Source organism: Bombina bombina, chromosome 2 (genome assembly GCF_027579735.1).
Source record: "Bombina bombina isolate aBomBom1 chromosome 2, aBomBom1.pri, whole genome shotgun sequence".
Lineage (NCBI taxonomy): Eukaryota > Metazoa > Chordata > Amphibia > Anura > Bombinatoridae > Bombina > Bombina bombina.
Genome location: NC_069500.1, coordinates 526,791,014 through 526,807,463, shown reverse-complemented (window position 1 = coordinate 526,807,463; position 16,450 = coordinate 526,791,014).

Here is a 16,450-nt window from a genome sequence, read left to right as displayed (position 1 = left end):
GGAATTATTGCAGAGTCAGCACTGATTGACTAAAATGCATGTCTGTCAAAACAACTGATATAAGGGGACAGTCTGCAGAGGTTTTTATACAAGGTAATAACAGAGGTAAAGTGTATTAAAATAACCATGTTGGTTATGCAAAACTGGGGAGGCAAACAATGGCCTGACCAGGCAATTGTTGTTAGTCACAGCTTTTTAGCATTTTTTTTGTATCCTGAATCTGTTTTTTGCTGGGGTTTTTTTAACATATACGTTGTTCGCAATTCAAATGTTTTATTTTCTGCACCAATATGTATATACCTTATACTGCTAGTAACTAGGGCATTCTTCTTTTAGCACTGTCTTAATGCTTACTATTTGATATGCTGCTAGCATTTTGTATGTTTCATTTCCTGTATTGATATGCACAATGCTGTCAGTAATTAGTGTGTTTCTCTAGAATTTTATATATATATATATATATATATATATATCACCAGCGTTTAATGTTTCTTGCATTTGACTTATTGGGGCCGATTTATTAATGCTTCAACGCTGGAATCTCACGTCAAATTAGACTCAAAGTTGATCCGCCATAGTTAACAAAGCATCAAGATCGTTAAATGTTGAAATGTGTGACGTAATATATGCTCCCGTGATATCAATCCGACGCAGATCGATGCTTGTGTTATTTGAGCGGAATACTGATCATCCGCCGTCACAATCAACTCTATTTGACCCTCTTCCATTACAAATCTAGGGGTCAATATTATTGCTCCAAATTTGGTGCAAAGTATTGCTTCAAATTTGGTGCACTAGTAGATATAAGAATAAAAATTAAATAAATACATTACATAATATAGCCAACTTCCTTTTTTTGGATAAATCTATTTGCACCATGTTTAACACATGTAATACAAGTCACACTCTCCACTTCGCACCAAATTTGACGCAACACCTTTCGCACCAAATTTGATGCAATACTCAAACTGCTAATCAACCTACAAACTAGTAAAGTTTTCTACAACTTCTTATTGGTAAATGCATAATCACGTGATTAATGAAATCAGCCAATCTGATTGAAACATACATTTTCTACTATCACTAAACAATCAAATTGCTCTATACTTGAGTCATTGATCACTCATCAGAACTTGAAAGTGCCATTTGTTACATTGTGTATTATACTTTGAAAGTATGTATATGTGAAGTTAGTATTAAAGATAAACGCTGATGATGACATTAGGCCACACAGTGTAATATTTCTGACAATAATTTTTAATACCAGAGAGAAGAAAGTATGACGTAGTAAAATCCAAGGTTTATTCACATCAATTAAAATCCAGAAGATCAACAGTGCAGCAAATGCAAAAAGCTGAGTAGTGTGAGCGTGGCACCAGTGGCTTACATGTTTTAGCAAAAAGCCGTAATCATAGCCTATGGTGCCACACCAGTGAAACATCTTTGAAAAGGTTAACAATTAATCTGATAGGTTGTGAAACCGAATAGACAATTAACAGATTAATTGTTAACCTTTTTAAAGATGTTTCACTGCGTCACTGTGCGAACAGCAGAGAACGCTGCTGTCGAGGAATCTCTTGATCTGTATGAGACAGATTCTACAGTTATCTGCATTTTTTCGCCTCTGACAGTAAACTTGAGCTATAACTGGATTGTTGCAGTGTGGAAGTACCACAAGTGGGATGAGTGTTATTTATCTGTAAGTCCCAGTTACAGGACCGGGAAGAGTTACTCCCTTGGAATTGTACATTTTATTGTAGGGGTAATCACACTAATTCTCTGCCTCTGAATAATTCTTAATAATTAAATGTTGTTTTATTCAATATAATCTTAAGCTGATAGCTCAAAGGGATAGCCCACCTAACATTAAACTGTCATGAATCAGATACAGCAGAAATTAAAATCACCTCTTTACTGTCATGCTATTTTCAGTGTTTTTCTTCCTTCTCTTGAATTTCATTTTCATTAAGAAATGTCATCTTATATTTCAGTCCATTTTTTAACACCTGAGTAGGGGTGGTGTTTTAAACTAGACTGCAATCAGGAAGGGTTACACAGGTGCAGAGAGAAAACTGGCCCAGATCGTAAAAACAGAATTTATGCTTACCTGATAAATTACTTTCTCCAACGGTGTGTCCGGTCCACGGCGTCATCCTTACTTGTGGGATATTCTCTTCCCCAACAGGAAATGGCAAAGAGTCCCAGCAAAGCTGGTCACATGATCCCTCCTAGGCTCCGCCCACCCCAGTCATTCGACCGACGGACAGGAGGAAATATATATAGGAGAAACCATATGATACCGTGGTGACTGTAGTTAGAGAAAATAATTCATCAGACCTGATTAAAAAACCAGGGCGGGCCGTGGACCGGACACACCGTTGGAGAAAGTAATTTATCAGGTAAGCATAAATTCTGTTTTCTCCAACATTGGTGTGTCCGGTCCACGGCGTCATCCTTACTTGTGGGAACCAATACCAAAGCTTTAGGACATGGATGAAGGGAGGGAGCAAATCAGGTCACCTAAACGGAAGGAACCACAGCTTGCAAAACCTTTCTCCCAAAAATAGCCTCCGAAGAAGCAAAAGTATCAAATTTGTAAAATTTGGCAAAAGTGTGCAGTGAAGACCAAGTCGCTGCCTTACATATCTGGTCAACAGAAGCCTCGTTCTTGAAGGCCCATGTGGAAGCCACAGCCCTAGTGGAGTGAGCTGTGATTCTTTCAGGAGGCTGCCGTCCGGCAGTCTCATAAGCCAATCGGATGATGCTTTTAAGCCAAAAGGAAAGAGAGGTAGAAGTCGCTTTTTGACCTCTCCTTTTACCAGAATAAACAACAAACAAGGAAGATGTTTGTCTGAAATCTTTAGTAGCCTCTAAATAGAACTTTAGAGCACGGACAACGTCCAAATTGTGTAACAAACGTTCCTTCTTTGAAACTGGATTCGGACACAAAGAAGGTACAACTATCTCCTGGTTAATATTTTTGTTAGAAACAACTTTAGGAAGAAAACCAGGCTTAGTACGCAAAACCACCTTATCTGCATGGAACACCAGATAAGGAGGAGAACACTGCAGAGCAGATAACTCTGAAACTCTTCTAGCAGAAGAAATTGCAACCAAAAGCAAAACTTTCCAAGATAGTAACTTAATATCTATGGAATGTAAGGGTTCAAACGGAACCCCTTGAAGAACTGAAAGAACTAGATTTAGACTCCAGGGAGGAGTCAAAGGTCTGTAAACAGGCTTGATCCTAACCAGAGCCTGAACAAATGCTTGAACATCTGGCACAGCTGCCAGTCTTTTGTGTAGTAAGACAGATAAAGCAGAGATCTGTCCCTTTAGAGAACTTGCAGATAATCCTTTCTCCAAACCTTCTTGAAGAAAGGAGAGAATCTTAGGAATTTTTATCTTATTCCATGGGAATCCTTTGGATTCACACCAACAGATATATTTTTTCCATATTTTATGGTAAATTTTTCTAGTTACAGGTTTTCTGGCCTGAACCAGAGTATCTATCACCGAATCTGAAAACCCACGCTTTGATAGAATCAAGCGTTCAATCTCCAAGCCGTCAGTTGGAGGGAGACCAGATTTGGGTGTTCGAATGGACCTTGAACAAGAAGGTCCTGTCTCAAAGGTAGCTTCCATGGTGGAGCCGATGACATATTCACCAGGTCTGCATACCAAGTCTTGCGTGGCCACGCAGGAGCTATCAAGATCACCGAGGCCCTCTCCTGATTGATCCTGGCTACCAGCCTGGGAATGAGAGGAAACGGTGGGAATACGTAAGCTAGGTTGAAAGTCCAAGGAGCTACTAGTGCATCTACTAGAGTCGCCTTGGGATCCCTGGATCTGGACCTGTAGCAAGGAACCTTGAAGTTCTGACGAGACGCCATCAGATCCATGTCTGGAATGCCCCATAATTGAGTTATTTGGGCAAAGATTTCCGGATGGAGTTCCCACTCCCCCGGATGAAATGTCTGACGACTCAGAAAATCCGCTTCCCAATTTTCCACTCCTGGGATGTGGATCGCAGACAAGTGGCAGGAGTGATCCTCCACCCATTGAATTATTTTGGTCACTTCTTTCATCGCCAGGGAACTCTTTGTTCCCCCTTGATGATTGATATAAGCAACAGTCGTCATGTTGTCTGATTGGAACCTTATGAATTTGGCCTTTGCTAGTTGAGGCCAAGCTCTGAGAGCATTGAATATCGCTCTCAGTTCCAGAATGTTTATCGGGAGAAGAGACTCTTCCCGAGACCATAGACCCTGAGCTTTCAGGGATTCCCAGACCGCACCCCAGCCCACTAGACTGGCGTCGGTCGTGACAATGACCCACTCCGGCCTGCGGAAGCTCATTCCCTGGGACAGATGGTCCAGGGTCAGCCACCAACGGAGTGAATCTCTGGTCTTTTGATCTACTTGAATCATTAGAGACAAGTCTGTATAATCCCCATTCCACTGTTTGAGCATGCACAGTTGTAATGGTCTTAGATGAATTCGTGCAAAAGGAACTATGTCCATTGTTGCAACCATCAATCCTATTACTTCCATGCATAGCGCTATGGAAGGACGAGGAACAGAATGAAGCACTTGACAAGAGCTTAGAAGTTTTGATTTTCTGACCTCTGTCAGAAAAATCCTCATTTCTAAGGAATCTATTATTGTTCCCAAGAAGGGAACTCTTGTTGACGGGGACAGAGAACTCTTTTCTTTGTTCACCTTCCATCCGTGAGATGTGAGAAAGGCTAGAACGATGTCCGTATGAGCCTTTGCCTTTGACAGGGACGACGCTTGTATTAGAATGTCGTCCAAGTAAGGTACTACTGCAATGCCCCTTGGTCTTAGAACCGCTAGAAGGGACCCTAGCACCTTTGTGAAAATCCTTGGAGCAGTGGCTAATCCGAATGGAAGAGCCACAAACTGGTAATGTTTGTCCAGAAAAGCGAACCTTAGGAACTGATGATGTTCCTTGTGGATAGGGATATGTAGGTACGCATCCTTTAGATCCACGGTAGTCATAAATTGACTTTCCTGGATGGTGGGTAGAATCGTTCGAATAGTTTCCATTTTGAACGATGGTACCCTGAGAAATTTGTTTAGGATCTTCAAATCCAAAATTGGTCTGAACGTTCCCTCTTTTTTGGGAACTACGAACAGATTGGAATAAAATCCCATTCCTTGTTCCTTTATTGGAACTGGGTGTATCACTCCCATCTTTAACAGGTCTTCTACACAATGTAAGAATGCCTGTCTCTTTATTTGGTTTGAGGATAAGTGAGACTTGTGGAACCTTCCCCTTGGGGGTAGTTCCTTGAATTCCAGGAGATAACCTTGAGAAACTATTTCTAGCGTCCAAGGATCCTGAACATCTCTTGCCCAAGCCTGAGCAAAGAGAGAGAGTCTGCCCCCCACCAGATCCGGTCCCGGATCGGGGGCTACTCCTTCATGCTGTCTTGTTAGCAGTGGCAGGCTTCTTGGCCTGCTTACCCTTGTTCCAGCCTTGCATTGGTTTCCAGGCTGGTTTGGGTTGTGAGGCATTACCCTCTTCCTTAGAGGATGCAGAATTAGAGGCTGATCCATTTCTGCGAAAGGGACGAAAATTAGGCTTATTTTTAGCCTTAAAAGACCTATCCTGTGGAAGGGCGTGGCCCTTTCCCCCAGTGATGTCTGAAATAATCTCTTTCAAATCAGGTCCAAATAAAGTTTTACCTTTGAAAGGAATGTTAAGTAATTTTGTCTTGGATGACACATCTACTGACCCAGACTTTAGCCAAAGCGCTCTGCGCGCCACAATAGCAAACCCTGAATTTTTCGCCGCTAATTTTGCTAATTGCAAAGCGGCATCTAAAATAAAAGAGTTAGCCAATTTAAGTGCGTGAACTCTGTCCATAACCTCCTCATATGGAGTTTCTCTACTGAGCGACTTTTCTAGTTCCTCGAACCAGAACCACGCTGCCGTATTGACAGGAACAATGCATGAAATTGGTTGTAGAAGGTAGCCTTGCTGTACAAAAATCTTTTTAAGCAAACCTTCCAATTTTTTATCCATAGGATCTTTGAAAGCACAACTATCTTCGATTGGAATAGTAGTGCGTTTGTTTAGAGTAGAAACTGCCCCCTCGACCTTGGGGACTGTCTGCCATAAGTCCTTTCTGGGGTCGACCATAGGAAATAATTTCTTAAATATAGGGGGAGGAACAAAAGGTATGCCGGGCTTTTCCCACTCTTTATTTACTATGTCCGCCACCCGCTTGGGTATAGGAAAAGCGTCGGGGGGCACCGGAACCTCTAGGAACCTGTCCATCTTGCATAATTTCTCTGGAATGACCAAATTGTCACAATCATCCAGAGTAGATAACACCTCCTTAAGCAGTGCGCGGAGATGTTTTAATTTAAATTTAAATGTCACAACATCAGGTTCAGCTTGATGAGAAATTTTTCCTGAATCTGAAATTTCTCCCTCAGACAAAACCTCCCTCATGGCCCCTTCAGATTGGTGTGAGGGTATGACAGAACAATTATCATCAGCGTCCTCTTGCTCTTCAGTGTTTAAAACAGAGCAATCGCGCTTTCTCTGATAAGTAGGCATTTTGGATAAAAGATTTGCTATGGAGTTATCCATTACAGCCGTTAATTGTTGCATGGTAATAAGTATTGGTGCACTAGATGTACTAGGGGCCTCCTGCATGGGCAAAACTGGTGTAGACACAGTAGGAGATGATGTAGTATCATGTTTACTCCCCTCATTTGAGGAATCATCTTGGGCAATATCATTATTTGTGGCAGTACTGTCCTTACTTTGTTTGGACGCTATAGCACAATTATCACATAAATTTAAATGGGGAGACACATTGGCTTTCATACATATAGAACATAGCTTATTTGAAGGTACAGACATGTTAAACAGGCTTAAACTTGTCAACAATGCACAAAAAACGTTTTAAAATAAAACCGTTACTGTCACTTTAAATTTCAAACAGAAAACACTTTATTACTGAATATGTGAAAAAGTATGAAGGAATTGTTCAAAAATTACCAAATTTTCACCACAGTGTCTTAAAGCCTTAAAAGTATTGCACATCAAATTTCAGAGCTTTAACCCTTAAAATAACGGAACCGGAGCCGTTTTTCAATTTAACCCCTATACAGTCCCAGATACAGTCTTTGCTAAGACCCAACCAAGCCCTGAGGGGAATACGATACCAAATGACGCCTTCTAAAAGCTTTTTCAGAGATTCTTAGATCCTCACACATGCATCTGCATGCCCTGCTCTCAAAAAACAACTGCGCATTAATGGCGCGAAAATGAGGCTCAGTCTATGACTAGAAAGGCCCCCTGACTGAAAAAGGTGTCCAATACAGTGCCTGCCGTTTTATAAACGTTCCCCAAGATTATAAATGTCAATTGTTAGCCTAAATTTGAATAATATGCACAAATAAAGCAATCGATTTAGCCCATAAAAATGTCTACCAGTTTTTTAGCCCATAATAAGCCCTTTATTCTGTTTGTTTTTGACTAAGAAAATGGCTTACCGGTCCCCATGAGGGGAAATGACAGCCTTCCAGCATTACACAGTCTTGTTAGAAATATGGCTAGTCATACCTTAAGCAGAAAAGTCTGCTAACTGTTTCCCCCAACTGAAGTTACTTCATCTCAACAGTCCTATGTGGAAACAGCAATCGATTTTAGTTACTGTCTGCTAAAATCATCTTCCTCTTACAAACAGAAATCTTCATCCTTTTCTGTTTCAGAGTAAATAGTACATACCAGCACTATTTTAAAATAACAAACACTTGATAGAAGAATAAAAACTACATTTAAACACCAAAAAACTCTTAACCATCTCCGTGGAGATGTTGCCTGTGCAACGGCAAAGAGAATGACTGGGGTGGGCGGAGCCTAGGAGGGATCATGTGACCAGCTTTGCTGGGACTCTTTGCCATTTCCTGTTGGGGAAGAGAATATCCCACAAGTAAGGATGACGCCGTGGACCGGACACACCAATGTTGGAGAAATATCCATTGATTGAAAATAAATACATATGATACCCTTATTACATGTTATATTCACAATTATTCTTGCTCAGAATAAATATATATTTACACTATATCCAAATAGTGGTATAAATAAACACAGAGATATGAAAGACAACATTGTTTAGAACAAAAAAAGGAATTTAGGGACATGTAAATATGTTTGAAAAAGATTTCTGACATAACACATATATATATACAAGTATGTGCAAAGATATATGTACAAATTCTAGCATTAATAATCATTTTTAAAAAAAGAATAAAAAGATGAGATAGGCATATCATGATTTATAGAAATACAAATACACATTAATCTATGGGGAAATCTCATATTTCAAGTTTTTGTATAACAAATAAATAAAAAATAACTTTCTATGAGATATTGTTTGATCAGGAATAAATCTAGCTATGTCTTGGACATTAACAGATGAAAAATAAAATATTTGCTTTAGAGAAATGTGCTTGTTCATGGACAGTTATGAAATGGTATAAATAAAGTTGGAAAAAACAAAATATCTGTGACATCAATGACTCTTATTTATCAACAGTCCGATGCTCATTGCGCCGTCCTTGATGCACGTTTTTTTGACAGACTTTTTAATAAGTAATGCCATCGTATGTAAATTTGCGGCAGTGATGTCTGGTGAGCGTATTAACTCCAGCGAATGCGTTGAGATTGACGCAATGATAAATCGGCCCCATTGTATCAACATATTTTGTATTGATACCTTGACATTTTTGAATTGTTAAAATTTTGCTCAAACAAGAGATCCTGCAATAATAATATATGGTGATAAGTGAACCCCACATTGTTTGATCTCACTGACAGACAGATATATTTATATTCCTTTTTTATAGACTTTCACTGATTGTTAGTCATTTTAATTTGGAAAAATATATTTTGTATACATGATTTTATAGCGCTGTTTTCTTTATGTTTTATATATATAGAAATATGTATTTAAGAATAAATAGAAAGTATTCTTCTATGTGAAGAACACTGGATTGTAAAATATTTATATTTCATGTCAGGTTAGCGCACTTGAGAAAACGCGGTCGGGTTTGCGTGACTTGATGAGTGTTAGTTTCCTCCCCACTTTTCAAGATCCAATGTAGTCTATGGGGAAATACAGTTGTATTCTTTCTTTTTTTGGGGGGGGTTTCAAAAGTCTTTATTAAAATTTCTCGAATACATATTCATTACATAATGTAAATCCAGCAAAGGGAAAAAAAAAAAGGTATACATATATTGTATAGTATAGTAGTGCCGCATTTACAATTAGCGCTGCTTATTGGATCAGAGCAGGGGCTTTACGTGCGAGCAAGGTCACAAACTACTGCTCCACTTGTAATCTAGCCCTAAATGTGGAGAAATGGCTGAAAATCCCAGAACATTAACATCTCAGGTGAACTTTTTAACATTTATCATGTAACATGCAACATGGCTTAATATGCCAAAAGTGATTATTCTCTTTTGCACAACACTATACAGAGGAATATTGATTTTCCATTAGAGCATGTAATTTTACAACTAACAACCCTGCAAAGGGGTTAAACACACAGTAGAAGTGCTACATGTGCAATTAGCGCTGCTGATTGGATCAGAGCAGGGTCTTAAAGTTCCATACATCATTGAAAGTTTTTTTTTTTTTTTTGCAAAAGCAAGGTAAATACATAATGAATTAGTATTAGAATATGGTTTTATTTTAATTTACAAAGAATTAAATGATAATGATGTCACTTCAAATAAATATATTAGCTTAGAAGACCCCCTGATAAAGGGAGAGGGTAGAAATGCTGCTAATATAAAAGCTGTGATTAAATCATCAAAATTAATATCCCTTAGTACATTATTGTATAAAACAAGGAGGAATAAGCACGTTGGACATGTTAAAGCATAAAAACATACTCTGAAAGAAAACCACACGCTACAGTGAGTTTTTTAATGCTTCCATGAGCTGTAATTAAAACATCAAAATCAATATTCCCCTATATATTGTTGTATGTTGCAAATGAGAATAATTTCTTCTGGCATGTTAAGCCATCTTGTATGTTACATGATAAATGTTAAAAAGTTTTCCTGGGGACTTCCGGTGGGTGGCGAACCAAGATGGCCACATATCTGTGAGGCTCTGAACATAGACTCTTCTTTATATCTACTTTATGTGGACTAATCTACAGCCATCCATACTATCCTTAACAGTATAGCTGTTCGGACACTAAAGGGATCAAGAATTGCACCACTTGGCCCCCGTGAAGTCGGTAAAAGGTTGAAGAGTGTGTGAGGTGTTCTGAGGTGGACAGGAACACACTACGCTATATGCCTTACACGGACTCCTTACTACTGCTTTGATGAAAACCGTTAAAATAATGGAAGATAGCCAGATGCAGGATATACTTTCTGCCCTGAAAATTATACTGCTCCCAGCGGTCACTAGACTGGAAAAAACTATGCAGCGTCTGCTGACTGAGACCCAAGTTCCTGAGTCGCCATCTTTCTTTCCTGAGCGTCACCCACTGCCAGAAATATTCCCCCGTGAGGCTGCTAATGCGGTTACAATACAGAGACCCCAGGGACAAGAGGAGGAAGGACAGGAAATTGATGATGCCAATGAGCCCTTCAAAACAACGGGGCCATTTCCTGTGCCCGATACGCAAATGTCAGCTATAGATTATATGAAGAGATCACCCCGGAAAAATGCGGCCAATCATGGAGGATGCCGTCTCTGGTTTAGTGATGGGGACCTGCAAAAGATGGATACAGCCCTACCCTTCTCCTCTGTGCAACTGCAGTATTGTCATCTTCCCCATATCGTGAGTCTCCTGATGCTCCCGGCATGCCCGTCACTGCACATGACAACCGACATGAGCACCATATATACAGAGCTAAAAGCCTGCCCGTACAACCAACCGGCAAACCTGGAACTGACGGGCTGGTTGATACACAGCTCTTTCTGCCTAACACTCTGTTTTTTCCCTGCAACCGTCTACATTGAGAGACTTGGCAGATAGCCTTCAGGAAGAGAGCACTAAAACCCCACTGCGCCATAGGAATCGGCTGAGATACATATTTACGAAAACATATCTGGATGCACTGTTCGAAAGCGTATAAGGTTTTCTTTCTGCATGCCGCCAGACTTAATTTGGCCTCTAATTATCATGCTGCATTTCTTTAATATGTTTGTTTATTTTCCTACACCATATCTATAATTAATAGCTCAAGCAACATAGCTAGCAGCGTTAATTGTTCTTTTTGTTCATTTGTTTTTGTTTTGTTTTCTATAATGTTCATTAAGATTAATGCTAGTCTGTTTGGGGTTTATGCTGACATCGGCATGGACTGTGGGAACATAGTGAGAAGGGATATTCATTTGTCTCATCACTAACTCATTTATACCATACCAGCAGAGATGACTAATATGGTTGCTATAGGATAACTGAATGAGTTGGTGGAGAGTTGTTATTCTCACTATGGAAAAATATATTAAAGCTGGTAGTATGCTTTACTGTCACATATCAGGCATCATACAAACTTTACATAACCATTTGACATTCTGCTCCCACTCTTCTAACATTCTAACAAAATGTCATTAGCTATTGCCATTTAGTTAATGTAAAAAATATTTATTTAGAAGCAACAGATTACTGTCTAGGTCTATTACTAGACTTGGACAGGAAGTCACATATCATATTTTCCCCTTCACATATTCAAACAACTGAGTGAGGTGAATTTTCTACAAACGTAATTATGACTCTAATTGTTTTAGCATGTTAGTCATTCATCAATATAATATAGATTAATATCTGCTCTGGTGCAAGTAGCTATCCAGATCTAGTTTTTATATAGGTTTAGTTTTATAGAACACCTATTTTATGTTACCTCAATGTACTCTAAATGACACTGTAATATTGCGTCATTGTAGTACTTTTCTTTCCTTGCACTGTGTGGCATAATGATATGTATATTGTATATTTGCACTCATTATTGGTCATATATTTTCTGTTCTATGTTTGCCCCGGGTCATATGCATAGCCTTATACAAGACTTATAGCATTTAACAGGCTTATATTAATTTGAAATGAGTGCATAGACAATTTATAAAAGGAATGTGTTATCTTCAACACAGCAGATTTTTTTTTTTTTTACCTTGCAATCTTTAGTCCCACACTTATCCCCCAGATAAATGGATATTGTCCGCACCCCTCACTAGAATTACCACACAGGGCTAAGTGATCTATCTACAATTTCATTTAACTCTTTATCAATACTATTAGGCAACTCACCCACTGAATCCCAATGGAGCATAATTATCCACGTTATTTGTAGCCTAATCTGGGTTAACCGCATGAATATAAATCTAAACGTAACACATCGACATGGCTAACACACCCCTTACCATATTTTGTGTAGCATGGAAATGGCACACTCATTCCAATTTGCTCTATTATGCCATAGTCTATATCATTGAATAAACAATGGCCATCGTCATTAAGAACATATTCTGATATTGCAATGTTTTCCTAGAGTTAATCACTGTTTGAATTTTTTTATTTTATGTTGAGATTAGTTAAATTATTTATTTTTATTTTTTTTAAATCCCAGCATTGTGGTAAAGGTGCATATCAGTTGGAACATTCTTCATTCCATTGAAAGCTCTTGTAATCACAGTTTCAACTAAGCTTTGTATTTTCATGTAAATGCAAATGTGTGCTGCCTCTTTTCATTGACTTGTCTTTCCTTTGCCTTTTAACTCACCCTGCGAGGTGTGATGACGATACACTATGTATGATTGTACCCTTTGTTGAATATAAAACATTTTTTAAAAAAAGTTTACCTGAGATGTTGATGTACAGGTGGCCCTCGTTTTACAACGGTTCAATTTACACCGTTTCAGAATAACAACCTTTTTTTCCAGTCATGTGACTGCTATTGAAAAGCATTGAGAAGAAGTGCATTTATTAAAATAGCCAGTAGGGGGAGCTTTCCGATTGTGTCGCAGCAAAGGCAAGCAAGCTGAAATTAATCAGTTTAACCAGACCTGAGCTATCGAGCAGATTTCAAAGGAACAAGATCTTCCTGTCTATAAATCAGTCCAGATTGGAATGCATAGAAAGAACTGTTTGCAGAAAAATGCAAGTGAAGTCTGTGTTGTGTGATTATTTTATTAGGTTTATAATGCTGTTTAGCAAATGTTTTTTGTTGATTTTACTTAGTTTAATTATATATTCTGTGTTGTGTGATTATTTTATTAGGTTTATAATGCTGTTTAGCATTTAAAGTCTTCATTTCAAAGCTTTAAAAATAATGTATTAGGTGTTACTTATGACAATTTTGAGAGGGGCTTGGAACCTAACTACCTCACTTCCCATTGACTTACATTATAAACTGGGTTTCAATTTACAACAGTTTCGATTTACAACCATTCCTTCTGGAACCTAACCCCGGCGTAAACTGAGGGCTACCTGTACTGGGATTATAAACCATTTCTCCACATTTAATTGAAAACAGAAGAGCAGCTACTTCCCAGGCATATACTGAAGTGAATGCTGTGACATCACAAGACCTTTAGCAAAATGGGAACTAGATATATTTTTGATAGTATTTTGACACATACTGGAAATGTAATACCAAAAAAAAGAATTGTACTTCCAAAAGAAAAAAAACAGTATTGTAATAAAAAAAAAAAAAGTGTAATTCCAAAAAAACCCCAAAAAGTGTAATTCCAAAAAAAAAAAAGTGTAATTCCAAAAATGAAGATTGTACTTAAAAAAAACAAAAACTGTATTTGAAAATTTAGATTTGTATTCATATGTCACTATTTATGTACAATGATAAAGAATCATACACACTTGCTTTTTTGACAGAAATCTTATTCCATACTGCCCCCTTTGTGACATCACCATGTGTGTATATGGTGACGACATTCCTATGAAGCCTGGGAGTGCCATTAATTATCCACAGTCTGTAGTGCGGGGGATCACCAAAAACACTGATCAGCAATAGCGCCCACATTACAAAAATCTAAATAAATAAATAAATAATACCCTATGACAATTTACAGAGGTGTCTAATATTCATTGTGCATTTGGCAAAGTATTACAGCAGGAGGTTGGAGTCGGTAATATGCCCAAAGCTCTCTGCTTGTCATATGCTGTCATTTATAGACATTTTGGTAGGCACGTGCATTCAGCAGTTTGATTAGCTGCTGTAAGTGTAAATCCAAATCTTAGTGTGTTGCACTATCACAAGCAGAAATCCGGCTCTGAAAAGAGCTGAATGATGCTGGATGCAGCCTCCATTTTCTGAATCTGGCAACTAACGAAACTGCGGAATGCACATGCCTACTTTTTGATTCAGTCTCCTATGCATCAAAATACCTAGGGTAAAAATGTCCTTTACAACTAGTATTATCAAATGTGAAATATTTAAAATATGTAATATATATATATATATATATATATATATATATATATATATATATAAATATATATACATACACTGTGGGGCCTATTTATAAAAGCGTCAACTATGAGGCATTCACCAGCGTCAATACGCTCGCCAGACATCGACAAACATCGCTGCCGCGGACCTGAATACGATGATCTTATTTATCAAAAAAGTTGGTAAAAACACGCGCGTCGAGTAAGGTGCAAAGAGCATCGGACTGGTGTTAACTAACAGTCATCGATGTCTCCGTTATTCGGGTTTTTCCCAACTTTATTTATACCATTTCATTACTGTCCATGAATAAGCACATTTCTCTAAAGCTAATCTTTTATTTTTCATCTGTTAATGTACAAGAAATAGATAGATTTATACCTCAACAAACAATATCTCATAGAAAGTTATTTTTTTATATAGTCATGATATGCTTTTATCTCATTTTTTTTTAATAAATGATTATTAATGCTAGGATTTGTACATATATCTTTGCACATACTTGTGTATATATATATATATATATATATATATATATATATATATATATGTGTGTGTGTGTGTGTGTGTTATGTCAGAAATCTTTTGCAAACATATTTACATGTCCCTAAATTCCTTTTTTTGTTCGAAACAATGTTGTCTTTCATGGGGTCGATCCGATAAAAATCGTCGCCCGCAAAAGCCGGCGACGCCAATAATTGCGCGGATTTGGTATCCTATATACGGCGTAAGCTAGAAGTTACGCGCGTATATTTCTGCCGTCGCCCGCAGTTTTTTGGGCCATAGGCAGGTATACCAAACCCGCGCAGTTTGGTATCCAATATGCAGCGTAAGGACTTACGTGGCAAAAATGGAGAAAACTTACTCCATTTTCACCTCGCCACAAAAAGCAGCCGTAAGAAGCCTTACGCTGACTATTGGAGCCCCGTAACTCCCTAAACTAACTAGAAAATAAACCTAACACCTAACGCATGCGCAATGTCTATCTCCCTGTCAACCGCGATCTGCTAAAATAAACCTAACACCTAACGCATGCGCAATGTCTATCTCCCTGTCAACCGCGACCCCCCCCCCCCCCCGAAATCCCTAATAAAGTTATTACCCCCTAAACCGCCGCTCCCGGACCCCGCCGCCATCTACATAAACTAACCCCCTACTGTGAGCCTCTAAAACCGCCGCCATCTACCTTATCTATCCCCTAATCTGACCCCTTACACCGCCGCCACCTATATAAAAATTATTAACCCCTAATCTAATCCCCCTATACCGCCGCCAGCTATATTAATATTATTAACCCCTAATGTAAGCCCCTTACACCGCCGCCATCTCTATTAAAATGATTAACCCCTAATTTAATCTACCTACCCCGCCGCCAGCTATATTATCTATATTAACCCTAAGTATATTATAGTTAATATAGTTATTACATTATATATATTAACTATATTAACCCTAAGTATATTATAGTTAATATAGTTATTACATTATATATATTAACTATATTAACCCTAATTATATTAGGGTTAATATAGTTACTATAGTATTTATATTAACTATATTAACTCTATCTAACACTAACACCCCTAACTATATTTATATTAAATTAATCTAATTAATTTATAAACTAAAATATTCCTATTTAAATCTAAATACTTACCTATAAAATAAACCCTAAGATAGCTACAATATAATTAATAATTACATTGTAGCTATGTTAGGGTTAATATTTATTTTACAGGTAAATAGTTAATTATTTTAACTAGGTATAATAGATATTAAATAGTTATTAACTATTTAATATCTACCTAGTTAAAATAATTACCCAATTACCTGTAAAATAAATCCTAACCTAAATTATAAATACACCTACACTATCAATAAATTAAATAAACTACAAACATCTATCTAAAAATACAATTAAATTAACTAAACTAAATTACAAAAAAAAAAAAACACTAAATTACAAAAAATAAAA